We start from the raw sequence: 26274 nt of genomic DNA, 5'->3' as shown, positions 1-26274 counted from the left end.
AAGTATAGTTTTAAAAGCTCAGGTAACTGATGATGGGCTGAAGTTGACACTGGTTGAACTAGATGATCAGTAAACTCATGTGAGTCCTGAAAGCTTATGAAATGCTTTTCATAAACAGTATTGAGGAGCACTAGTTATTAATTAGGGCTTTAAGGATAAGGAAGCAAAATGAATTTGATAAGTGTGGCATAGTAAGGATCCTTCTTGGAACTCCATATTATAGATTAGATTAGAGTAAGAATTCTGTGTACATGAGAGAAATTTTTGTCATCTGGGGTAAGCATCTGTGTTTGCAAGAGTGTGATGTCAGAATGGTCCTAGAGTTGAGAAATGCTGCAAATTATGGCTCTTTATGGACTGGGTTACTGTCTCAGTTCCTTGCAAAAAATTAGGAATAGATGCATTTGTTTTATTGAAAACTAATGATAAAAAGTTTTCACTTTATTGCAGTTTTCTTAATGCGTTTTCTGCAGTGTTATTATTATAGTTTGAAAGATACAGTGCAATGAAAATTTGAACCAAAGTAGTGTATATTGTTATTATAATTTCTCTTTTAGCTATACATATGCCATTTTATTAAGAAGAGATGTCATTACTTTCCAATATTAAGATAATTTGGACACATGGAAAGGACAAATTAGATAACAAATATTTAAGTGAATTTATTAAGGAAAAATATTAAATAATCATGCAATTTTCTTCATGTGTCAGTTGGCCATCTGGATGTCTTCTTTGGAGAAGTGTCTATTCATGTCTTCTGTGCATTTCTTCACTGGATTATTTGTTTTTTGGGTGTTGAGTTTCATAAGTTCTTCATAGATTTTGGATACTAACCCTTTATCTGATATGCTGTTTGCAAATATCTTCTCCTATTCTGTCAGTTGCCTTTTAGTTTTGCTGTTTGTTTCTTTCTCTGTTCAGAAGCTTTTTATTTTGATGAGGTCCCAATAGTTCATTTTTTCTTTTTTTTCCCTTGCCTCCAGAGATGTGTTGAGTAAGAAGTTGCTGTGGCCAAGCTCAGAGAGGGTTTTGCCTGCTTTCTTCTCGAAGATTTTGATGGCTTCCTGTCTTACATTTAGGGTTTTCATCCATTTTGAGTTTATTTTTGTGTATGGTGTAAGAAAGTGGTCCAGGTTCATTTTTATGCACGCTGCTGTCCAGTTTTCCCAGCACCACTTGCTAAAGAGACTGTCTTTATTCCATTGGATATTGTTTCCTGCTTTGTCACAGATTAGTTGGCCATACGTTTGTGGGTCCATTTCTGGGTTCTCCATTCTGTTCCATTGATCTGAGTGTCTGTTTTTGTGCATTAAATAATCATGCAAGATGAAATTAGAAGACAGGACAAAAAAATCAGTAAAGTAATATATGAATTTATTTACTTACTCATTTTTAACAAATATTTTAGTCTCTTCTATGTGACTAGACACTTGGGATATGTCAGTTAATAAAAGAGATTGTCCTTTTAGAGCTTATGTTCTAGCGAGGTTAGTTCATAGACAATAAATATAAGTAAATTATATGAATTTTAGGTTTAATGAAATGGTAAAAAGGAAAAAATAGAACTAGCTATGGGTAATTGGGTGTTGTGGAGGTTGGGGGCAAGGTCAGATTACAGTATTTAACAGAGTGGCTGATATAGAGGTTAATGAAAGTTGACATTTGGACAGAGATTTGAAGGAGGTGAGGGAGTCTGAGATGTCCAGCAACATTGTGAAAACAGTGGGAAGAGCCATGGCAAATGGCATAAGGCAGGAATGTGTCTGGTGTGTTTCTGTCTTCTCAGTGTTATACATTAATCACAAATCATCTATGAAGTTCATAATGTCAAATATATTACGGACATTTAATGAACATAAACTGATTTTATAAATATCTTTTCTTAGGGTGATAGGGAATCCCCAACTGGATTTATATTGGCTTGTCACTATGACTAAGAGCATAAACTTTGTTTTAAATCCCTTCATAAGATATTTTTCTTGGTATTCTGGAGTCTGGCTTATTCAGGTCCAAACATGAGCACATAAGACAGTCTTAGGTTTCTTCAAACTCCCAGAGTTAATGTTGTAGGCTATGTGTTAGTGGAAAATACTTTGAGTGTTTGTGTGGAAACCTTTTTTACTTTAAGCTTATTTTTGTTCAGATACAGTACTTTGTGTTCACAGGAAAGAATGGTTCAAATTGTAATTAGAATTCTTTTTTTTTCTGATTTAATATGTTTTGAATACTATTCCTTCCTTAAGAATAGGTATTTTAGGTTTTAGTTTTCATGAATAGCAGTTTTGTTTTTGTTTTTCTTAAAGTTCAAGTCCAGTTGTATTCTGGTTTTGCTTATGATTTGGGACCGTTATGAATATAAATTATGGCATGTTATACTGAGCTGTATAGTAATGCTATAAAGTGCATTTTTGACTAGTAGACTGTATAGTTCCACACTATTCTGATTTGATAGTTCCAGTGTCTAAGTTTTAAGTTTATTCTGTATTATTTTATTATTATTATTTTATTTTAATTCCAATGTAGTTAACATACAGTGTTATATTAGTTTCAGGTGTACCATATAGTGATTTAACAATTACCATACATCACCAGAGCTCATCGTGACAAGTGCACTCCTTAATCCCCATCACCTATTTCACCCAGCTCCCCACGTGCTTCCCCTCTGGTAACCATCAGTTTGTTCTCAATAGTTAGGAGTCTGTTTCTTCGTGTCTCTCTCTCTCTCTCTCTCTCTCTCTCTCTTCCTCTCTCTCTTTTTTCCTTTGCTTTTTTTTTTTTAATTCCACATATGAATGAAATCATATGGTATTCGTCTTTCTCTGACTGACTTATTTCACTTAGGATTATACTCTGTAGCTCCATCCATGTTGTAAATGGCAAAATTTCATTTTTTTTAAAGTTTATTTATTTCTTTTGAGAGAGAGAGAGAAAGAGAGCGTGTGTGTGCCTGTGGGGGGAGGAGCAGAGAGAGAGGAGAGAGAAAGCCCCAAGCATGCTCCGCACAGTAGTGCAGACCCTGCTGCAGGGCTTGATCTCACATACCATGATCTCACACAATCAAGAATAAACTAATACATACTTCAATTTTAAGGATTCATCTTGTACCTGAGTATACAATTCAGTGCAGTACAATACACAATAATGCTGGGCATGGCTGACCCTGGTTTTCACTAATAAAATATGGTGAGTATTGAGATAAGTTTCATGCTGTAGGTGACTTGTTTTCTCTGATTGTTTTATTACCATTAATTGGCTTTGTTGTGCAACTTGTTCATAGTTTGGAAAAGCAGCAAAAAACAGAACTGGAAGACTTACTTAAAGGCATCAGAATGCCTTTAATGTTCATTTAAGTTTTATGTTTTATGTGTTTGTATTGAACGAAGTCTTGCAGCAAGTTACTGGAGACATTTTAAAAATAATTTTTAAAATGTTTTTAGTAAATAACTTTAAACATTTCAATGTCTTAAGATTTTCCTCCAACTTTATAATCATAGAATTTGCTGTATAATTAAAGTATGTTTAGATTTTTGTTCACTTTAGTTTTTATCTATAATGAATAAGGATAATGGAAATGAATTTTATTTATTTATTTATTTTTAAAGTTTATTTATTTTGAGAGAGGGAGAGAGAGAGAGAGAGAGTGCGCATGGTAGGGGCAGAGAGAGAGGGGAGAAGCGAATTCCAAGCAGGCTCTGTTCAGTCAGTGCAGAGCCCGACGTGGGGCTTGAACTCACAAACTGTGAGATCATGACCTGAGCCGAAATCAAGAGTCGGACCCTTAACCGACTGAGCCACCCAGGCGCCTCAGGAAATGAATTTTAATGGAACATTTTAATTTAAAAAACCTAATTATTTTGGGGCAAAGTGATCTGTATTTTTCCTCTGTTTTAGTTTTGAATATGAAGCACTCATTATTAATGTTAATTCTAGAACACAAAGTTATCAGAGTTTGATTTTATAATCAAATTTGTTATTAAAAATTTTTTGTTGGTGCAAGGACTCCATAACTTTTAAACATTTTCATATACAAATATAAATTTTGCAAATTAGGAAGTGTGTTAGGTTGATATTTTATTGCTAAAAATAGGATGCTGATATAAAAATTCATGTATGGTAATTTAAATTTACTCATAAGGACCTTATTATTTAAAGGAAAATTTTGAAGTTTACATGTCTTTAATACATAAGTGGAATGGTCCATTATTTAGCTAGCTGAAGAAACATTAAAATGTTCTAGATTCACTTAGTTGATAAGCATTTTGCTCCTCTCTAATTCTTCTGCACACATACAAACAGTGCAGGAATTTGCTTTATTTTTCTATTTTATTTTGGAAAATTTTATTTTCCTTCACAAACATTACTCTATTAAGGACTTCCTAACACATTTGCCTTTGAAAAAAATAACATTTTTATAGTATTTAAAAAATAATGATAAATATAGCCTACTAATGAAATTATTGGCTGGGTAAACATATTAATTTTTAAAATTATGTATTCTACTTATATATTTAAAGTGATGATTTTAGTGCTAATAAGAACTAACAAGTGTAATCTCATACTTATTATGGGCATCCATAAAAAGCTTCATGCAAAAGTCATGAGGTTTAAAATATAATGCTGGTAGCTCCCAGCTGCTAAAGAATTTTCATTTACCAATTTTATTATTTTACTCCTTTGTAATTTAAATGCCTTTATTTAAAAAGTTTAACTTAAGGATATTGTAAAGTATATAGTATTTTAAGATTAGATGGTATCCAGAACATACCGTCCAATGAGTTAGTCCAATGTAATTGGAGGAATTATTAAATGACACTGACCTCATTTCCTTTAGAACAATGAAAATTAATAGTTTCACATTTTATTAGGCTGATATTCCAGATGTAGTGTACATTTAATTAAGTGTAGTTTCCTTTTAGTTATGGTATGTGTATCTGTTTTTTGTCGCAAATTCTTTCTAGTTTTACAGTTTTCCACATGTTTTCTTTCACCATTTATGATTTTTTTCAAAGCAGAGCTATAAGGACTTAAATCACTTTAGCATGCAGCAAAACAGTTCCCATTCAAACAATAAACGCCATTTTAAAAAGCCTTTAGATCTTCTGTCACTTCATAAATATAAATGTATAAAAACGTTATGCAGTTGTAGTGCCCACCTGCTAATTAAATGCAGATTTTCTCAAACTTGCTTAAAATCTGTCTGTTTGTTTCAACTCTGTCTCTGTTCAGAATACATATGGCCCTTGTGAAACTAATTATGCTTATGGAACAGCTGTTAAATTTAGTGCAACTAATTTTATCCAATATTTTACATTTTAATTGATTACCTGTGAAGAAATTAGCAAATTAACACTTATTGTACAGTAACTGAATGGTCTTTTATGGTTACTTTCAGATTTAACAAGTGAACCAGGCAGTGATGGAATAAAGACATTACTAAGATTTTTAGATAGGAAAGTTATTGGTGGACCTTGATTATCTGGTGTGAAAATTTAGGAAGACTGATGAGTGATGCCAAGCATCTGTGTGTTCTGTATCTTAAACATGAGAAGCAGATTGGAAAGTAATAGCCTTTTCTTAGAATTTTGGTAACATATGGGCTTATCTGGATCTAAGAAGTCTTTGAAGATCTTTGAACTTGACTAAATGACTTAACCTTTGGCATAGTGGGTGGGTTATATGCTTTTTTAGTGGGGGGAGGCACTGGCATTCCGCAATTCTCTTTTGCTTTTTTTCCTCTTCCCAATTGTATGTTTTAATATCTTCTCTTAAAAATCAAGTCACTAGTGATGATGATTGGGAATTTTTGAAGATTGACATGATGAGAATTCCAAGATACTTAATTGAATGGATCTACCTGTAATAAGGTAGATTTAAATCTTTTGGTAATGTTTTGGAAATGAGTTTTTGCATAGATATTTATTTTCTGTTTTATAGAGTTTTTTTTTAAAATGATACTGCAATCAGATATTACTGGCAGTGTGTTGTAGTTGAAAGGATGTGGAGAAGCCTGGGTTCAAATTTCAGCTCTATCACACATTGTCTGTGTGAACTCTGAAAAGTTCAGAGTTCAGTTTTGTCAAAGCAGAAAAACAAGCCAAATCAACCCAACTGACCAAAAACAAAACAAAACACCCAAAAACCCCAACCCTGCCTCCACCCAAAGCAGGAAAAAATCCAAAAGGAGAGGGCGATAACAAGTATATGTTTAAATACTGTGTAGAATTAAAAGTTAAAATAGATTAATGTAGCCAGCATGCTTCCTAGCACATAGAAGATACTTAGTAATAATAAGGACAGATTTTATGTCCTGTAACATTGCTAAATAAGAGGTGTAATAAGCAAGTATATCATTACACGTATTTTAGAGCATTAGCTATCATGGTAAATGAGAGATTGTTATCGATTTTTATTTACTAGGTTTGAAGTCCGATAAGTCAGTTGTAAAACTTGATGTGAGTTATAGGGCCAGGTAAATGTATCTGGAATTTTGATAAGAAACATTTCAGTTGGGGCACTATAAATAGGGAATTACTGTGTCAATAATATACAAGCAATCCCTGTTTCCAATCATTTGATCTACCACAGCTAGAGGCTTGATCCTCAGCCCCTGGTGAGGACAGTTGATCTTGGTTCTGCAGTTTAGAATAATTGGCAACTGTACTGATCTAGATAGATTTTTCTAAGGCAGATGTAGGGTCCATTAGTGACCAACGCTGAAGAATATTAACCCACTGACTTTATCTTAGTTAAAACTCAGAATGTGTGTGTTTTTTCCAAAGAAATAGCATTATTGTTGGTGTGTGTATTTGAAATAGTCTTTTGGTATAAGGTATCAGGTACTTTGTGTTAATAGGTTTATGTGAATTGGATTGAAAAACCGTGGTGATTTGTATGGTGAGTTTTGAATAAGACTTATAAATGAAATGTCAAGTAATTTTTTTTTAGCCTTTGATTGGAAATTTTTAAGCATCCATTGAAACGGAAGTATAGAACACCCTCATGTAGCCATGATCTAACTTCATTAGGTGGTATTTTGCCAATATCAAGACTTGCTTTTTAAGCTTCAGAATGGGTCTAGAGTACCTTTATTTATGGGTTATTTAGTTCTGTTATCAATAACAGAACTCTTGACTCTTTACAGTGCCTTATGTACAAAGTGTCTTCACTCTGGCTGGTGGAACATGATTTCTCCCCCTGTAGGGTATTCAGGATTTCTGTTGCTTTCCAGTGTTCTTTTCCCCAGTCCTGTGGAATTTCACCTCATATATCTATAGGTTAGAACTTGTCAGAAGATCTAGGGGAGCCCATGGCAGATTTCTGGATCCCTCTCTCTCTGTCCAACTTCCTTCTCTGACTCCTCCTCCTTCTTTTTTAAGAGAGAGAGAGCGAGAGAGGGGCAGAGGGACAGGGACAGAGAGAATCTTAAGAAGACTAGCATGGAACCTGATAGTTGTGAGATGGAGACCACGACCTGAGTTGAAATCAAGAGTCAGATGCTTAATCCACTGAACCACCTAGGTACCCCATCCAACTTCCTTCTGATGCCTTGGAAATTCTAGCCACCTTGGCCTCCTTGAAGATCTATCTCTGTCTCCTTAAGTCAACAAGTCTATGGAAGCTCTGTTTGGGTTCCCTCTCCTTGCTCTGTGGCATGGAAACTTCCTCAAGGCAGTAAGTTGGGGACAGTCCTAGGTTTCCCTTCCTTGTTTGCCTTTTCTTGGGTATTCACAGTTTTGTGCTGCCTTATTGTTCAATGTCTGAAATAGTTGTTTAATACATTTTGTCTGCTTTTTTAGTTGTTTATGATGAAATGGCTATTCTCATAGCCTTTAACGTCCCTGTGTGTGAAAGGTCATTTAACTATAATATTATTTTATTTGTGATTTTTTATTTTTTTGGTTGTTTCCACTGAGAGTTTATCAACTTTATTAGTCTTTTCAAAAAATCAACTATCTTTGGCTCATTAATATTTGCTTTTATTTCTGTTACTTTACCTTCTTTGAGTATAATTTTCTGGTTTTTTTCCCCCTAACTCTTTGAGATGGCTGCTTAGATTATTTATTTTACCTTTTATTATTTTCTGATATGTGTTTTTAATGCTGTACATTTTCATCTTTACTGTGCTTTAGCTATAGTATTTTTGATATGTCAAATTTTAGTTTTTATTTGGTTCAAATGTTTAAAAAATATCTATTATGGTTTCATCTTTCCCATGGGTAGCATAGAAAAAATTACTTAATTTCCAAACATTTGTAGGTTTTTCTAGTTTTTTGTTTCTTTCTTGCTTAATTTCACTGTAGTCAGAGAGTATAATCTGAATGCCTTTCATTTTCTAATTTTTATTTGATTTTAATTTTAATTTATTATTTTTTTATTTTAGAGAGAATGAACACTAGCAGGGGAGAAGGGCAGAGGGAGAGAATCTTAAGCAGGCTCCATGTTCAGCACGGAGCCCACTGTGGGGCTTGATTCCACAAACGTGAGGTCATGACCTGAGCTGAAATCAAGAGTTGGATGCTCACCTGACTGAGCCACCCAAGTGCCCCAGTTTTTTTTTAAGATTTTATTTTTAAGTAATGTCTGTACCTAATGTGGAGCTTGAATTTATGAGCCTGAGATCAAGAGTTGCATGTTTTACCAACTAAGCCTGCCAGGTCCCCCTGAACACCTTTCATTTTTGAAATGTGTTGAGATTAGATTTATGGCACATCATAAGGTTTATTTTAGGAAATACTACAGATGTACATGGTAAGAATGAATATTACACAGTTTTGGAATGCAGTTAAATAGGTGAATTTAACTACCATTTGTTTTAATCTTTTATATCTTCCCTTTTCTTTTTTCCCTTTTAGCATCTCAATTTATCAGTTATTGGCAGAACTCAGAGACAAATCCTGATTGTAGATATGCAAGTTCAGAATTGTTTTATATTCTTTTTGGAGTGACCTCATCATCATGAGTTGTCTCTATTTCTACCAATATTTTTTACTTTGAAGTCTACTGATATTGATATAATCTTACCATTTTTTTCTTATTAGTGCTTGTGTGATATTTTTCCCAAACTTTTACTTTCTAACTTTCTTTGTTTTATATTTAATATATTCACTTTGAAAGGTGTCTATAATTTGCTGTTTTCAGTCTGAGAATCTTTCTTTCAGTTGTATTATTTAGTCTATTTATGTTTATTGATTACTGTTATATTTGGATTTAAATCTCTCTTCTTCTTTGTTTTATTTGTTCCAGTCCATTTTCTCCCCCCCCCCCTTTTTCCTTACCTTCTTTGGTTTAATTTTATTGCAATTTCTTCTCTGTTAGCTTGTTAGCTTACATTCTTTTAATTTATTTTGAGTGTGCTTAACCTAGAAATTGTAGCATGTTCTTGACTTACTAGATTTAACATAAATTAGTACTTTTATCACTTATTTTCTGTAGCTTTATACTTGAAGGATAATTTGACGAGATGTAACATTGTGAACACACTTTTTCCCCCTTGAGTTCCTTAAGGAAAATTAAAGCCATTGTTTTGCTATTTATCTTGCATTTGAGAAGATTGATGCCCATGTTACTTTATTTTGTTGTTAGTGACTTGATCAGGGTATTCTTTTTTTCTTTATTGTTAATATGTAGTACTGCATCAGGATATATCTCAAGAGTTGACTGTGGTTTATCCATATCCCCAGATACACAGTGGACCCTTTCTACATATAGATTCTTTTAGTTCCAAAAGTGTTCTTGGATTATATTGTAATGTTAGTTCTGTCCCTTTTTTTTTTTTTTCTTTTCTGTAGCCTCAGTTAAGTTGGATGTTCATTGTCTACCCCTTATTTCTCTTACTTTTTCTGACTGTTTTTGCTACTTTTATATCTTTTAACTTTTTTTTTCTTGAATCTTTATCACTAACACCGTGTCTCTTATTCTATGCTATATTTAATGTTGGAGTATTATGTTATAGTCTCCTCTGCTTCATGGATATTTTTATGGGGTATACCTGCTTCACCTGAAAAATTTAATTCTAACTTTGTTTTATTTTTTTAAGTTTATTTATTATTTGAGAAAGAAAGAAAGAGAGAGAGAGAGACAAAACACGAGTGGGGAAGGGGCAGAGTGAGAGAATCCCAAGCAGGCTCTGCATTATCAGTGTGGAATCCGATGCTGGACTTGATCTCATGAACCATGAGATCAGGACCTCAGCCAAAATCATTAAGAATTGGTTGTTTAACTGAGCCACTAAGGTACCCCACTTTGTTTCTTTTTTTATACAGTTGACTCTTGGGATGCCAATCCCCCACTCAGTCAGAAATCCACTTACAATTGTTGACTCCCTAGAAATTTAATCAGAAGCCTTACTGATAACCTAAACAACTGATTAACATATTTTATATGTTATACGTATTATGTTTTATATTCACGTGATAAAGTAAGCTAGAGAAAAGAGTTATTAAGAAAGTCATAAGGAAGGGAAAATACATTTACAATACTGTAATGCATTTATTGAAAAAAATCTGCATATAAGTGGATCCACGCAGTTAAAACCCATGTTGTTCGAGGTTCAACTGCAGTTGCTTTGTATGGATGTCAGATTCTTTTTGTTGTTGTTCATGATAAGGCGCAGAATTTTCCTGGATCTGCAGTAATAGGCAATTCTGTGAATAGACTGAAGGTTTTAGGTGACTTATAAGGTTTCTTGAGTGGCACTGTACGTTATTAATACAGGGAGATGGAGGTTTCTCTAATGAATGGGGAACTTTATGAGAAAAGCTAAGCTTATTTTCAGATCCTTTGATGTTTTATGGAACCCTGAGCTTCAGCATTTTGTTTTCTAGTTGTTTTCCACCACCAAGCCACCAGTGGACACTTCCCTTTTCATAGTATATTTCTTTCCTAGAGTGTGCATCCTTTTAAAAAATTCCCCTGGTTGTTAGGTTTTAGTTGGATTTCAGTTGGGGTTGAAAGTAGATGTCCATGTTCAAAACGTCATCCTGACATGGAATTCGTGTAAATTTATTCACTGTATAATTTTAAAATTTAATTTTAAGTACAGTTTTACTTTATGGTAAATATAGTCTTTATTTATAGAACTCTACTTAAGAGACTACTTGAAGTATTGTAGTTATTTTTTTTGAAAGATAAAATATTAGGATATTTGTTTTGATTACATGTGTTTAGAACTTATTAGCCAATTAAGAAACTTGACGAATTGGTTTTTGAGGGCAGTAATTCATTTTATGTAGGGATGTTATGGTGATTGTTCCTATTCTGTAGATATTGAAAGCATTTATCTGGTATAATAGGACATCTTGCTGTCCGTTTATTGCTTATATATTGTGTGTTCTAGAATGCCACATTTTTTATCAAATGTTTGTTTCCTTATAATATATCTCCATTTTAGTTATGGTGCTCTAGAGACTTCTAGAGTGATTTGTCAGAAGGGTATTTATTTAAGGAATGAAGGACAAATAACATCTTAAATTTTAGTGTAGTTTCTTCAACTTTTTGTTTCTCTGGTCAGGGTAGGAAATCTCTTTACTGTGATCTGTTACTTTCTTCTTGACGGAGATCCTTTAAATACATAGTTAAAGTTACTTAATAAAGTAAATGGGGTTGTTCATACGTCTGGGATGTGCATTTTACTCAAAATTATGTAAAGTAATTCTCATGACAACTAAGAAGTCAGCTTAATTCACTTGGAGTCTTTGTTTGATTTTGTGGTTCTTTTTTAACAGCTTTTAATACTGTTATTTTGCCTATTTTTTGGACTTACTGTCTTTTCTCCATGTATTCTCTCCAGAGTCATATTTTGCTTCTTGTAGCCTATAAGCAAAATTAAGTGCCCTACAATATGAGAATTAACATAACAAACATTAAGACAGGGAGAGAAAGATCCAGTAGTTTATATTGTATACTGTGATATTTTAAAACTTACTATTTTCTTTAGACTTGGCATCATGGATGGCTTAATTTATAGTTCTGCTATTGCTATCATAGTTCTTTGAGCCACATCAGTAATATTTATAGGACAGTATTCCAAAATGGCATGGGTTGCATGTATTGACATATGGTGAATAATGAGCAAGATGTTTTGGAGAATGACAGGCATAGGTTTTCTACAGTGGGATTTTGTGTTAGGGAAAACCATGGGATGATTTGGAGATAATTGTGTTTATTTTATGAATTGGGTACATTGGGAGGAATGGAGATTGGGAAAGTAGGTGCTATGGGGAGGGTGGGCAGATAGTAATTGATATGGAAGGCTTCTAATTGTGGTATCTAGCTTTGCTGTGATGGTGATAGAGTGATCATGCTTTCTGGTTTCTCTGGGACAGTACCAACTTAGACATGTTGTCTTAATGTTATAGTGCCTGTCTTGACTATTAAAAATCACCCTTTTATCCTTCAAAAGTTTGTATGATAGGTGGTATGGTTTTTCTATTAATAGCAAATCTGTGAAGATCGTGTATTTGGCTGCTGTGGGTTTTCTGTGAAGATATGGGTTATTGGCCAAGATTGTTATTCTTTACATTCCTTTATAAAAGAAATATATTGAAACTTGATTAATCCTTATTCCAGCTTTAAGATTTTTTTTTTTTTTTTCAACGTTTTATTTATTTTTGGGACAGAGAGAGAGACAGAGAATGAACGGGGGAGGGGCAGAGAGAGAGGGAGACACAGAATCGGAAACAGGCTCCAGGCTCTGAGCGTCAGCCCAGAGCCTGACGCGGGGCTCGAACTCACGGACCGCGAGATCGTGACCTGGCTGAAGTCGGACGCTTAACCGACCGCGCCACCCAGGCGCCCCAGCCAGCTTTAAGATTTTATTTTATTTTTTTAACGTTTATTTATTTTTGAGAGAGAGAAAGAGACATAGTGTGAGCCGGGGGCGGGGGGGGGAGTGCGCAGAGAGAGAGGGAGACACAGAATCCAAAGCAGGCTCTAGGCTCTGAACTGTCAGCACAGAGCCAGACGCGGGGCTCAAACCCACGAACTGTGGATCATGACCTGAGCTGAAGTCGGACGCTTAACCAACTGAGCCACCCAGGTGCCCCAGCCAGCTTTAAGATTTTAAAGATCTGTCAAAATCAGAATGCTGCTCTTTACTGGTTTAGCTTTAGTATGAGGGAAGCATACTTAATATGCTTCTGATTCAGATTTTACTCCTTTGTTCAGATTAGCACATCCCTCAGTTACATCTTTCTAATTGCCTGCCTGCTCTCACATCACTTGTCTGCGATCTCACAATTCAGTTAGGTAACCCTGAAAGTAGTTATTATCCCCCTTTTGTAGATAAGGAAACAGATGCCCTCAGAGGAAATAACTTGTTCGAGGACACTACTATGTAAGGAATCCTTTATTTTTTAACTTAATACTTATAGAAGTTTGAATATCTTAATGACAGATACATCTATTTTTATAAGATACAGTGAAAAAACATGATTTCATCCAAATATACCTCATTTGTAATCTGTGAATGGTTGCACATTTTTGTCAAGCTGTGTATTCTGACAAAAGGGCAAACCAGTAAGAAATGGGCTTATATTAAAGATTCATTTAAAAAGAGAACTCTTAGTTTTGTTGTTAGAGTTTAAACTCATGTTAACTCACTTATTTTTCTTGCTCCACATTTTTATTAGTTGAGTGAAAAGTAATTGCAAGAATCATATTTTGTTCCTGAAAGATGTAGAACCAAATTAAAATAATATACTCTATGTGTATATACGCGGAATGTATATGTATAGTGATTGAGGCTGTCACAAAAAAGGCCTCCCTCCATTTTTATTATCATAACTTTCTTTTAATAGAAAACTTTAAATTATATATGATTATTGTTCAAAATTTTAGAAGAATATGTTAAAATTTGTATATATTCACATATAATAGAAGATTTAATTAGAAATGAATAAACTAACTTTTGTGGGGGAAATAAATTATGAGGATAAATTAAAACATGTCGAAGGGCACTTGTATGGCTCATTTGGTTAAGTGTCCCGCCTTGGCTCAGGTCACCATCTCACAGTTGATGAGTTAGAGGCCTGCATTGGGCTCCGTGCTGACTGTGTGAAGCCTGCTTGTGATCTTGGAATTCTCTTTGTCTCTCCCTCTTCTTCCCTCTGTCTCTGCCCATCCCCTGAAGGTGCATACCCTCTCTCTCTCTCTCAAAATATAAATAAACTTAAAAAAAAAAAAACTTTATGTGGAAAAAAAGTCATGTCAAAATTAAGAGAGGGAGTAATTAAACTTAAAGAGATAGAAATTTTATTTTTGTAAATTAGGATAATAACCCATGTTGACATCCCTAGCAATAAATATTGTAACTTCTCAAAATCACATATTAAAAAAAGTTTGTGACCGTATTCGGATAATACCGCTTTTCATTCAGTGAGTAAACCAATTAGGGATGAAAGAGGTAAGACATTACCACTACTGAAATCCATGTAATTGTCTTCAAGACTTACATAGGTCCTAAATACTCAGGACTAATTTATGCAGTCTCTCTATCATCCACATTATTTGGAGGAAATAATTTGTATTTGCTCTCTTCTCTTTCCCCTTAGTCTAGCTAGGGATTTACCAAATATATTGACATTCTCAGAGAACCAGATTTTGGCTATTTTTCTTTATTGCTTCCTATTCTATTGATTTTTCCTCATTATTTAATGTTTCCTTCCTTCTACCTACTTTGAACTTACTTTCCTCTTCTTTTTCTGGCTTCTTAAGATGAAACCTTAGGTATTTGATTTTAGACCTTTCTTCTTTTCTAATATAAGCGCTTAAAACTGTAAGTTTCCCTCTAAATATTGCTTTAACTCATCTTACAAATTCTCCTATGTTGTATTTTCATTGTCATTCAGTTAAAAATATTTTCTAATTTTTCTTGTGATTTCTTACTTGATCAATGAATTATTTAGAAGAGTATTTAATGTCTATTTTTTTCTAGATGTTTTATTGTTATTAAACTCCAGATCTGTTGTGGTTGGATAAACATATTTTGTATGGTTTCTATTTATGAATTGATCCTATAATCAGGAAGTATCCTTTTCTTTTCTTTTTTTGGTGATACTTTTAGTTTCTCAAGTTTATCTGATATTAACATATTCATTTCAGCTTTTCTGTGCTTACTGTTTGCATGATACAATAAAACCTTGGTTTGTGTCCATAATTCTGGAAACATACTTGTAATCCAAAGCACTTGTATATCAAAGCGAAGTTCCCCGTAAGAAAAAGGAAACAGATGATTTGTTCCACAACCCACAAATATTCGTATAAAACTGATTATAATACTGTAATATAATACAAAATAAAGAGAAAATACAAAATATAAAGAAAAATAAACAAATTAACCTGCATTTACTTTTGAAAATCTTCGTGGCTGGTATGAAGGAGATGAGAGAGGAGGATTATTGTGTAGGATGACTTCCACTATCACTGCTATATATTGGCTCAATGGAATCTTTTCTTTTCATGGCGCTTTAACAAGAAACCTATCCAGTGACACTTGCTTTTTCCTCCTTTTGAGGATTTCGCGGAAATGTGATGTTGCATTGTTGTTAAACAGATTCATTACTCGCACTGCTACAGCCTTATTCAGGTCATGCTTTTCTACAAAATTTTGTACTGTTTCCCAAATTTTACACATCACTTTAATCTCGTTTGAAGTGACGGATTCCTCCACCTTCTCCTCCTCCTCTGCAGACAAGATGCAGACGTGCACTTCTTATAAAATCTTGCAATTTTGGCCACTCGCATACCTCTTTTGTACTTCTTGATGTGTTTCTTCCTCACTTCCACTATAATCATCTTCTCCTTCAACGCATTCAACCTTTCTTTTTACCCTTTCTGCATGGGAGCCATTGTATATGCTGGCACAGATGTTGACTACAGTACAGTAAACTCTTGTCACATACTGTATTTAATGTAACTGGCAATAAGGCAGCAGAGGAAAGGGTCTGTATCTGCAGGCAGCCTGACCTAGAATGTAGTAAAGCCTTCCTAAGCTTACTCTTGTACAGAAAAGCAAAGGACTGTCCATAGGTGCTTTGAAGTGACAAAAAATACCCTAGTGCCAGTTGTGGGCACGTTCCAATGTTCTGAAAAATCGCTGGTTTCTGCCAAACACTGTGGCCTGAGACCAAGCATCTGAGCATGGGAGACGATCACACACAACCCTGCAGAGAGAGAGAGAGAGAGAGAGAACCACCATTGACTCAGTTGTGATCACGTGACTTTGGGTGTCACATACTACTTGTGTTGCAAGACATTGCTTGTTTATCAAGTTAAAATTTATTAGAAGTGTTTGCTTATCTTGTGGAACACTCACAGAACAACTTATTTGCAATCCAAGGTTTTGCTCTATATCTGTTTTTAGCCATTTACTTTGAACCTGTATCTGTATATTTAAAGTAAACATCTTGTAGACAGCATGTAGTTGTGTGATGCTTTTTTATTCATTTGGACAATCTCTTTTTATTTAAAGTATTTATTAGTATTTAAGGTATTTATTGATATATTTGGTATACATATTTGATATTGATATATTTGATATATTAAGTCTACTATCTGATATATCTCTATTTTATGTATTTTATATGTATGTTTTTATGTATTTTATGTATTTTATATTCATATAATATATATTTATTTTATGTTTGCCCCTCTGATTTTTGTTTCTTTGTACTTCTTTTCCAGCCTCCTTTTAGAATAATGAATATTTTTAAGAATTCTTGTTTAGGGACACCTGGGGGCTTGGTCAGTTAAGTGTTGGACTCCATATTGGCACTCAGGTTGTGATCTCCTGGTTGTGATCCCAGGGTCATGAGATTGAGTCCCATGTTGGGTCCATGCTGATTGTGGAGCCTGCTTGAGATTCTTTCTTTCTGGCTCTCTCCCCTTTCTCTGCTCTCAAAATAAGTAAATAAGCATTTAAAAAAAATGAATTCTTATTTAGCTCATATTTTGGCTTTTTAGCTGTACATATTTACATTTCTTCTTTTATTTCTTTAAGTGATTGTTCGAAGGATTATATAGATGCCCTTACCATTTCAGTGTACTTAGAGTTACTATTTCACCATTCATGCAAAATGTAGAAACCTCAGGTCTCCATTTACCTGCTGCATAGTTTTTTTTTTTTTTTTTTTTTAATATATGAAATTTATTGTCAAATTGGTTTCCATACAACACCCAGTGCTCATCCCAGAAGGTGCCCTCCTCCATACCCATCACCCACCCTCTCCTCCCTCCCACCCCCCATCAACCCTCAGTTTGTTCTCAGTTTTTAACAGTCTCTTATGCTTTGGCTCTCTCCCACTCTAACCTCTTTTTTTTTTTTTTTTTCTTTTTTCCTCCCCCTCCCCCATGGGTTCCTGTTAAGTTTCTCAGGATCCACCTAAGAGTGAAACCATTTGGTATCTGTCTTTCTCTGTATGGCTTATTTCACTTAGCATCACACTCTCCAGTTCCATCCACGTTGCTACAAAAGGCCATATTTCATTTTTTCTCATTGCCACGTAGTATTCCATTGTGTATGTAAACCACAATTTCTTTATCCATTCATCAGTTGATGGACATTTAGGCTCTTTCCATAATTTGGCTATTGTTGAGAGTGCTGCTATGAACATTGGGGTACAAGTGCCCCTATGCATCAGTACTCCTGTATCCCTTGGATAAATTCCCAGCAGTGCTATTGCTGGGTCATAGGGTAGGTCTATTTTTAATTTTCTGAGGAACCTCCACACTGCTTTCCAGAGCGGCTGCACCAATTTGCATTCCCACCAACAGTGCAAGAGGGTTCCCGTTTCTCCACATCCTCGCCAGCATCTATAGTCTCCTGATTTGTTCATTTTGGCCACTCTGACTGGCGTGAGGTGATACCTGAGTGTGGTTTTGATTTGTATTTCCCTGATAAGGAGCGACGCTGAACATCTTTTCATGTGCCTGTTGGCCATCCGGATGTCTTCTTTAGAGAAGTGTCTATTCATGTTTTCTGCCCATTTCTTCACTGGGTTATTTGTTTTTCGGGTGTGGAGTTTGGTGAGCTCTTTATAGATTTTGGATACTAGCCCTTTGTCCGAGATGTCATTTGCAAATATCTTTTCCCATTCCGTTGGTTGCCTTTTAGTTTTGTTGGTTGTTTCCTTTGCTGTGCAGAAGCTTTTTATCTTCATAAGGTCCCAGTAATTCACTTTTGCTTTTAATTCCCTTGCCTTTGGGGATGTGTCGAGTAAGAGATTGCTACGGCTGAGGTCAGAGAGGTCTTTTCCTGCTTTCTCCTCTAAGGTTTTGATGGTTTCCTGTCTCACATTCAGGTCCTTTATCCATTTTGAGTTTATTTTTGTGAATGGTGTGAGAAAGTGGTCTAGTTTCAACCTTCTGCATGTTGCTGTCCAGTTCTCCCAGCACCATTTGTTAAAGAGGCTGTCTTTTTTCCATTGGATGTTCTTTCCTGCTTTGTCAAAGATGAGTTGGCCATACGTTTGTGGGTCTAGTTCTGGGGTTTCTATTCTATTCCATTGGTCTATGTGTCTGTTTTTGTGCCAATACCATGCTGTCTTGATGATGACAGCTTTGTAGTAGAGGCTAAAGTCTGGGATTGTGATGCCTCCTGTTTTGGTCTTCTTCTTCAAAATTCCTTTGGCTATTCGGGGCCTTTGTGGTTCCATATGAATTTTAGGATTGCTTGTTCTAGTTTCGAGAAGAATGCTGGTGCAATTTTGATTGGGATTGCATTGAATGTGTAGATAGCTTTGGGTAGTATTGACATTTTGACAATATTTATTTTTCCAATCCATGAGCAGGGAATGTCTTTCCATTTCTTTAAATCTTCTTCAATTACCTTCATAAGCTTTCTATAGTTTTCAGCATACAGATCCTTTACATCTTTGGTTAGATTTATTCCTAGGTATTTTATGCTTCTTGGTGCAATTGTGAATGGGATCAGTTTCTTTATTTGTCTTTCTGTTGCTTCATTGTTAGTGTATAAGAATGCAACTGATTTCTGTACATTGATTTTGTATCCTGCGACTTTGCTGAATTCATGTATCAATTCTAGCAGACTTTTGGTGGAGTCTATCGGATTTTCCATGTATAATATCATGTCATCTGCAAAAAGCGAAAGCTTGACTTCATCTTTGCCAATTTTGATGCCTTTGATTTCCTTTTGTTGTCGATTGCTGATGCTAGAACTTCCAGCACTATGTTAAACAACAGCGGTGAGAGTGGGCATCCCTGTCGTGTTCCTGATCTCAGGGAAAAAGCTCTCAGTTTTTCCCCATTGAGGATGATGTTAGCTGTGGGCTTTTCATAAATGGCTTTTATGATCTTTAAGTATGTTCCTTCTATCCCGACTCTCTCAAGGGTTTTTATTAAGAAAGGGTGCTGGATTTTGTCAAAGGCCTTTTCTGCATCGATTGACAGGATCATATGGTTCTTCTCTTTTTTTTTGTTAGTGTGATGTATCACGTTGATTGATTTGCGAATGTTGAACCAGCCCTGCATCCCAGGAATGAATCCCACTTGATCATGGTGGATAATTCTTTTTATATGCCGTTGAATTCGATTTGCTAGTATCTTATTGAGAATTTTTGCATCCATATTCATCAGGGATATTGGCCGGTAGTTCTCTTTTTTTACAGGGTCTCTGTCTGGTTTAGGAATCAAAGTAATACTGGCTTCATAGAATGAGTCTGGAAGTTTTCCTTCCCTTTCTATTTCTTGGAATAGCTTGAGAAGGATAGGTATTATCTCTGCTTTAAACGTCTGGTAGAACTCCCCTGGGAAGCCATCTGGTCCTGGACTCTTATTTGTTGGGAGATTTTTGATAACCGATTCAATTTCTTCGCTGGTTATGGGTCTGTTCAAGCTTTCTATTTCCTCCTGATTGAGTTTTGGAAGAGTGTGGGTGTTCAGGAATTTGTCCATTTCTTCCAGGTTGTCCAATTTGTTGGCATATAATTTTTCATAGTATTCCCTGATAATTGTTTGTATCTCTGAGGGATTGGTTGTAATCATTCCATTTTCATTCATGATTTTATCTATTTGGGTCATCTCCCTTTTCTTTTTGAGAAGCCTGGCTAGAGGTTTGTCAATTTTGTTTATTTTTTCAAAAAACCAACTCTTGGTTTCGTTGATCTGCTCTACAGTTTTTTTAGACTCTATATTGTTTATTTCTGCTCTGATCTTTATTATTTCTCTTCTTCTGCTGGGTTTAGGCTGCGGCTGCCTTTGCTGTTCTGCTTCTATTTCCTTTAGGTGTGCTGTTAGATTTTGTGTTTGGGATTTTTCTTGTTTCTTGAGATAGGCCTGGATTGCAATGTATTTTCCTCTCAGGACTGCCTTCGCTGCGTCCCAAAGCGTTTGGATTGTTGTATTTTCATTTTCGTTTGTTTCCATATATTTTTTAATTTCTTCTCTAATTGCCTGGTTGACCCACTCATTCATTAGTAGGGTGTTCTTTAACCTCCATGCTCTTGGAGGTTTTCCAGACTTTTTTCTGTGGTTGATTTCAAGCTTCATAGCATTGTGGTCTGAAAGTATGCATGGTATAATTTCAATTCTGGTAAACTTATGAAGGGCTGTTTTGTGACCCAGTATATGATCTATCTTCGAGAATGTTCCATGTGCACTCGAGAAGAAAGTATATTCTGTTGCTTTGGGATGCAGAGTTCTAAATATATCTGTCAAGTCCATCTGATCCAATGTCTCATTCAGGGCCCTTGTTTCTTTATTGAGCGTGTGTCTAGATGATCTATCCATTTCTGTAAGTGGGGTGTTAAAGTCCCCTGCAATTACCACATTCTTATCAATAAGGTTGCTTATGTTTATGAGTAATTGTTTAATATATTTGGGGGCTCCGGTATTCGGCGCATAGACATTTATAATTGTTAGCTCTTCCTGATGGATAGACCCTGTAACTATTATATAATGTCCTTCTTCATCTCTTGTTACAGCCTTTAATTTAAAGTCTAGTTTGTCTGATATAAGTATGGCTACTCCAGCTTTCTTTTGGCTTCCAGTAGCATGATACATAGTTCTCCATCCCCTCACTCTCAATCTAAAGGTGTCCTCAGGTCTAAAATGAGTCTCTTGTAGACAGCAAATAGATGGGTCTTGTTTTTTTATCCATTCTGATACCCTATGTCTTTTGGTTGGCGCATTTAATCCATTTACATTCAGTGTTATTATAGAAAGATACGGGTTTAGAGTCATTGTGATGTCTGTATGTTTTATGCTTGTAGTGATGTCTCTGGTACTTTGTCTCACAGGGTCCCCCTTAGGATCTCTTGTAGGGCTGGTTTAGTGGTGACAAATTCCTTCAGTTTTTGTTTGTTTGGGAAGACCTTTATCTCTCCTTCTATTCTAAATGACAGACTTGCTGGATAAAGGATTCTCGGCTACGTATTTTTTCTGTCTAGCACACTGAAAATCTCGTGCCAATTCTTTCTGGCCTGCCAAGTTTCAAAAGAGAGATCAGTCACGAGTCTTATAGGTCTCCCTTTATATGTGAGGGCACGTTTACCCCTTGCTGCTTTCAGAATTTTCTCTTTATCCTTGTATTTTGCCAGTTTCACTATGATATGTCGTGCAGAAGATCGATTCAAGTTTCGTCTGAAGGGAGTTCTCTGTGCCTCTTGGATTTCAATGCCTTTTTCTTTCCCCAGTTCAGGGAAGTTCTCAGCTATTATTTCTTCAAGTACCCCTTCAGCACCTTTCCCTCTCTCTTCCTCCTCTGGGATACCAATTATGCGTATATTATTTCTTTTTAGTGTATCACTTAGTTCTCTAATTTTCCCCTCATACTCCTGGATTTTTTTATCTCTCTTTTTCTCAGCTTCCTCTTTTTCCATAACTTTATCTTCTAGTTCACCTATTCTCTCCTCTGCCTCTTGAATCCGAGCCGTGGTGGTTTCCATTTTGTTTTGCATTTCATTTAAAGCGTTTTTCAGCTCCTCGTGCCTGTTCCTTAGTCCCTTGATCTCTGTAGCAAGAGATTCTCTGCTGTCCTCTATACTGTTTTCAAGCCCAGCGATTAATTTTATGACTATTATTCTAAATTCACTTTCTGTTATATTATTTAAATCCTTTTTGATCAGCTCATTAGCTGTTGTTATTTCCTGGAGATTCTTCTGAGGGGAATTCTTTCGCTTGGTCATTTTGGATAGTCCCTGGCGTGGTGAGGACCTGCAGGGCACTTCCCCTGTGCTGTGGTGTATAACTGGAGTTGGTGGGCGGGGCCGCACTCCGACCTGATGTCTGCCCCCAGCCCACCGCTGGGGCCACAGTCAGACTGGTGTGTGCCTTCTCTTCCCCTCTCCTAGGGGCGGGATTCACTGTGGGGTGACGTGGCCCGTCTGGGCTACTTGCACACTGCCAGGCTTGTGATGCTGGGGATCTGGCGTATTAGCTGGGGTGGGTAGGCAAGGTGCACAGGGGCAGGAGGGGCAGGCTTAGCTCGCTTCTCCTTAGGTGATCCACTTCAGGAGGGGCCCTGTGGCAGCGGGAGGGAGTCAGATCCGCTGCCGGAGGTTTGGCTCCTCCGCAGAAGCACAGAGTTGGGTGTTTGCGCGGAGCGAGGAAGTTTCCTGGCAGGAACTGGTTCTCTTTGGGATTTTGGCTGGGGGATGGGCGGGGGAGATGGCGCTGGCGAGCGCCTTTGTTCCCCACCAAACTGAGCTCTGTCGTCCGGGGGCTCAGCAGCTCTCCCTCCCTTTGTCCTCCAGCCTTCCCGCTTTCCGAGCAGAGCTGTTAACTTATGACCTCCCAGATGCTAAGTCGCGCTTGCTGTCGGAACACAGTCAGTCAGGCCCCTCCGCTTTTGCCAGCCAGACTCGGGAGCTCTGCTTGGCCAGCGAGCCGCCCCTCCGCCCCGGCTCCCTCCCACCAGTCCGTGGAGCGCGCACCGCCTCGCCGCCCTTCCTACCCTCTTCCGTGGGCCTCTCGTCTGCTCTTGGCTCCAGGAGACTCCGTTCTGCTAATCCTCTGGCGGTTTTCTGGGTTATTTAGGCAGGTGTAGGTGGAATCTAAGTGATCAGCAGGACGCGCGGTAAGCCCAGCGTCCTCCTATGCCGCCATCTTCCCTCCTCTTCCTGCATAGTTTTTTTTATAGAGATGATATGTATTCTATCTACTTTCATTATAAACTCTACAGTGAAACATTGTATATTTTTACTTTAAGCACATATATGTATTTTAAATAAAAGAAGTGGTTTTTTATATTTCCCCATATATTTACCATTTCCAATGGTCTTCATTCCTTCCTAAAGATCCCAGGTTTTCATCTGTCATCACTCTTTTCATCCCAAAGAACTTATTTTAGAAGTTACTGTAGTACAGATCTACTATTGATGATTAGGTTTATTCTTCCCGTTACCTCAAAAATGTCTGTATTTTACTTTTAGTTTTTGAGGCATGTTGTTGCTAAATATGAAATTCTGATTTGAATGTTGTTTTCTTTCACTATGTTAACTAAGAACTTTGTTCTACTGTCTTCTGGTCTCCACTGTATCTGATGAGAAGCCAGCAGTAACGACTATCATTGCTCTCCTTCTTGTATGTAATGTGTTTTTTTTTCTGAATACTTTCAAGATTTCTCTTTACTTTTGGTTTTCATAGGTTTCATCAATAGTCATGATATCTATATTTATCTTGGGGTTCACTAAACTTCTAGGATCTGATAACTTGTTTTTCACTAAACTTGGGGATATTATAGCCACCACAAAAATAAATTGTTCTTTATTTTATTATTTTCTTTCCTTCTGTGTTTAACCATGTTAGACATTTGGATATTGTCATGGAGATCCTGGAGGATCTGTTTTTCTTATTGACGGTCTTTTTTTTTTTTTTTTTTTCCTCTTAGTTCTTTAGTTTGGGTAGTTTTGATTGATTTATTTCCAGGTATACAGATTCTTTCCTCTGTTATTACTAATTAGTAGACTTTAATCTTATTCAGCATAATTTAAATTTCAGATATTATATTTTTTAGTTATAGAATTTTAGTTATAGAATTACTTTTTTTTTCATTTTCTAGTTTTCCTGCTGAGATTTCTGTATTTATTGCAAGCATAGTTATGCTTTTTTAAAATCCTTGTGCTATTGCTAACATTTGGCTCATCTCAGGGTTAATCTCTATTGACTATCTTTTCTCTTCAGATTGGATCACATTTTTCATGCTTTGTTATATTATCTAGTAATTTTATCCTGGACATGGTGAGTGTCATATTTTGAAAAGTCTGGATTCTGCTATATTCATCAAAAAATATTGATTTTTTGTTTACTTGTTTGTTTTAGCACGAAATTTAGTTGAATTAAAATTGCAAAAATCCTGTCTCTCTGGGGGCATTTGAAATTTTTAGTTCTTTTACCCTTAGCTATTTGGAGTTGTTCCCTCATTTGCAAAATGTAGGGTTTACCCAAGATTTGAGTAGAGTATATACATCTAGAATTTGTGGCTCCCTCCTCTCAGTCTTTCAGGATTCCCCTCTCATTTTCCTTTTGCGATGGTTGCCCTCAGTCTTTCTATTGGTCTTTCTGGCTGGAAATCCTAAAGTTTTCTATTGGAGTTTTAGCTGCCCTACATGGGCACCCCCCATCAACCCTCAGTTTGTTCTCAGTTTTTAAGAGTCTCTTATGTTTTGGCTCCCTCCCTCTCTAACCTTTTTTTTTTCCCTTCCCCTCCCCCGTGGTCTTCTGTTAAGTTTCTCAGGATCCACATAAGAATGAAAACATATGGTATCTGTCTTTCTCTGTATGACTCATTTCACTTAGTATAACACTCTCCAGTTCCATCCACGTTGCTACAAAGGCCATATTTCATTCTTTCTCATTGCCATGTAGTATTCCATTGTGTATATAAACCACAATTTCTTTATCCATTCGTCAGTTGATGGACATTTAGGTTCTTTCCATAATTTGGCTATTGTTGAAAGTGCTGCTATAAACATTGGGGTCCAATGCTATGCATCAGCACTCCTGTATCCTTTGGGTAAATTCCTAGCAGTGCTACTGCTGGGTCACAGGGTAGGTCTACTTTTAATTTTTTTGAGGAACCTCCACACTGTTTTCCAGAGCGGCTGCACCAGTTTGCATTCCCACCAACAGTGCAAGAGGGTTCCCGTTTCTCCACATCCTCGCCAGCATCTATCTATAGTCTCCTGATTTGTTCATTTTAGCCACTCTGACTGGCGTGAGGTTTTGATTTGTATTTCCCTGGTGAGGAGTGACATTGAGCATCTTTTCATGTGTCTGTTGGTCATCTGGATGTCTTCTTTAGAGAAGTGTCTATTCATGTCTTCTGCCCATTTCTTCACTGGATTATTTGTTTTTTGGGTGTGGAGTTTGGTGAGTTCTTTATAGATTTTGGATACTAGCCCTTTGTCTGATATGTCATTTGCAAATATCTTTTCCCATTCTGTCGTTTGCCTTTTAGTTTTGTTGATTGTTTCCTTTGCAGTGTAGAAGCTTTTTATCTTCACGAGGTCCCAATAGTTCATTTTTGCTTTTAATTCCCTTGCCTTTGGGGATGTGTCAAGTAAGAATTTGCTGCGGCTGAGGTCAGAGAGGTTTTTTCTTGCATTCTCCTCTAGGGTTTTGATGGTTTCCTGTCTCACATTCAGATCCTTTATCCATTTTGAGTTTATTTTTGTGAATGATGTAAGAAAGTGGTCTAGTTTCATTCTTCTGCATGTTGCTGTCCAGTTCTCCCAGCACCATTTGTTAAAGAGACTCTTTTTTCCATTGGATATTCTTTCCTGCTTTGTCAAAGATTAGTTGGCCATACTTTTATGGGTCCAATTCTGGAGTCTCTATTCTATTCCATTGGTCTATGTGTCTGTCTTTGTGCCAATACCATGCTGTCTTGATGATTACAGCTTTGTAGTAGAGGCTAAAGTCTGGGATTGTGATGCCTCCCGCTTTGGTCTTCTTCACTATTACTTTGGCTATTCGGGGTCTTTTGTGGTTCCATACAAATTTTAGGATTTCTTGTGCCAGCTTCGAGAAGAATGCTGGTGCAATTTTGATTGGAATTGCACTGAATGTGTAGATTGCTTTGGTAGTACTGACATTTTAATAATATTTATTCTTCCAATCCATGAGCACAGAATGTTTTTCCATTTCTTTATATCTTTTTCAGTTTCCTTCATAAGCTTTCTATAGTTTTCAGCATACAGATGTTTTACATCTTTGGTTAGGTTTATTCCCTAGGTATTTTATGATTCTTGGTGCAGTTGTGAATGGGATCAGGTTCTTTATTTGTCTTTCTGTTGCTTCATTATTAGTGTATAAGAATGC

General features: G+C 36.2%; 1 protein-coding gene across 1 annotated transcript in view; it reads left to right on the top strand.

The window, feature by feature from the left end:
• LOC123611328 (serine/Arginine-related protein 53) overlaps positions 1–26274 on the top strand; it is a 250972-nt gene that overhangs the window by 87507 nt on the left and 137191 nt on the right. The window lies entirely within an intron of this gene.

This window comes from Leopardus geoffroyi, chromosome C2 (assembly GCF_018350155.1).
Source record: "Leopardus geoffroyi isolate Oge1 chromosome C2, O.geoffroyi_Oge1_pat1.0, whole genome shotgun sequence".
NCBI lineage: Eukaryota > Metazoa > Chordata > Mammalia > Carnivora > Felidae > Leopardus > Leopardus geoffroyi.
This window is presented reverse-complemented; position numbering and strand designations above follow the sequence as displayed.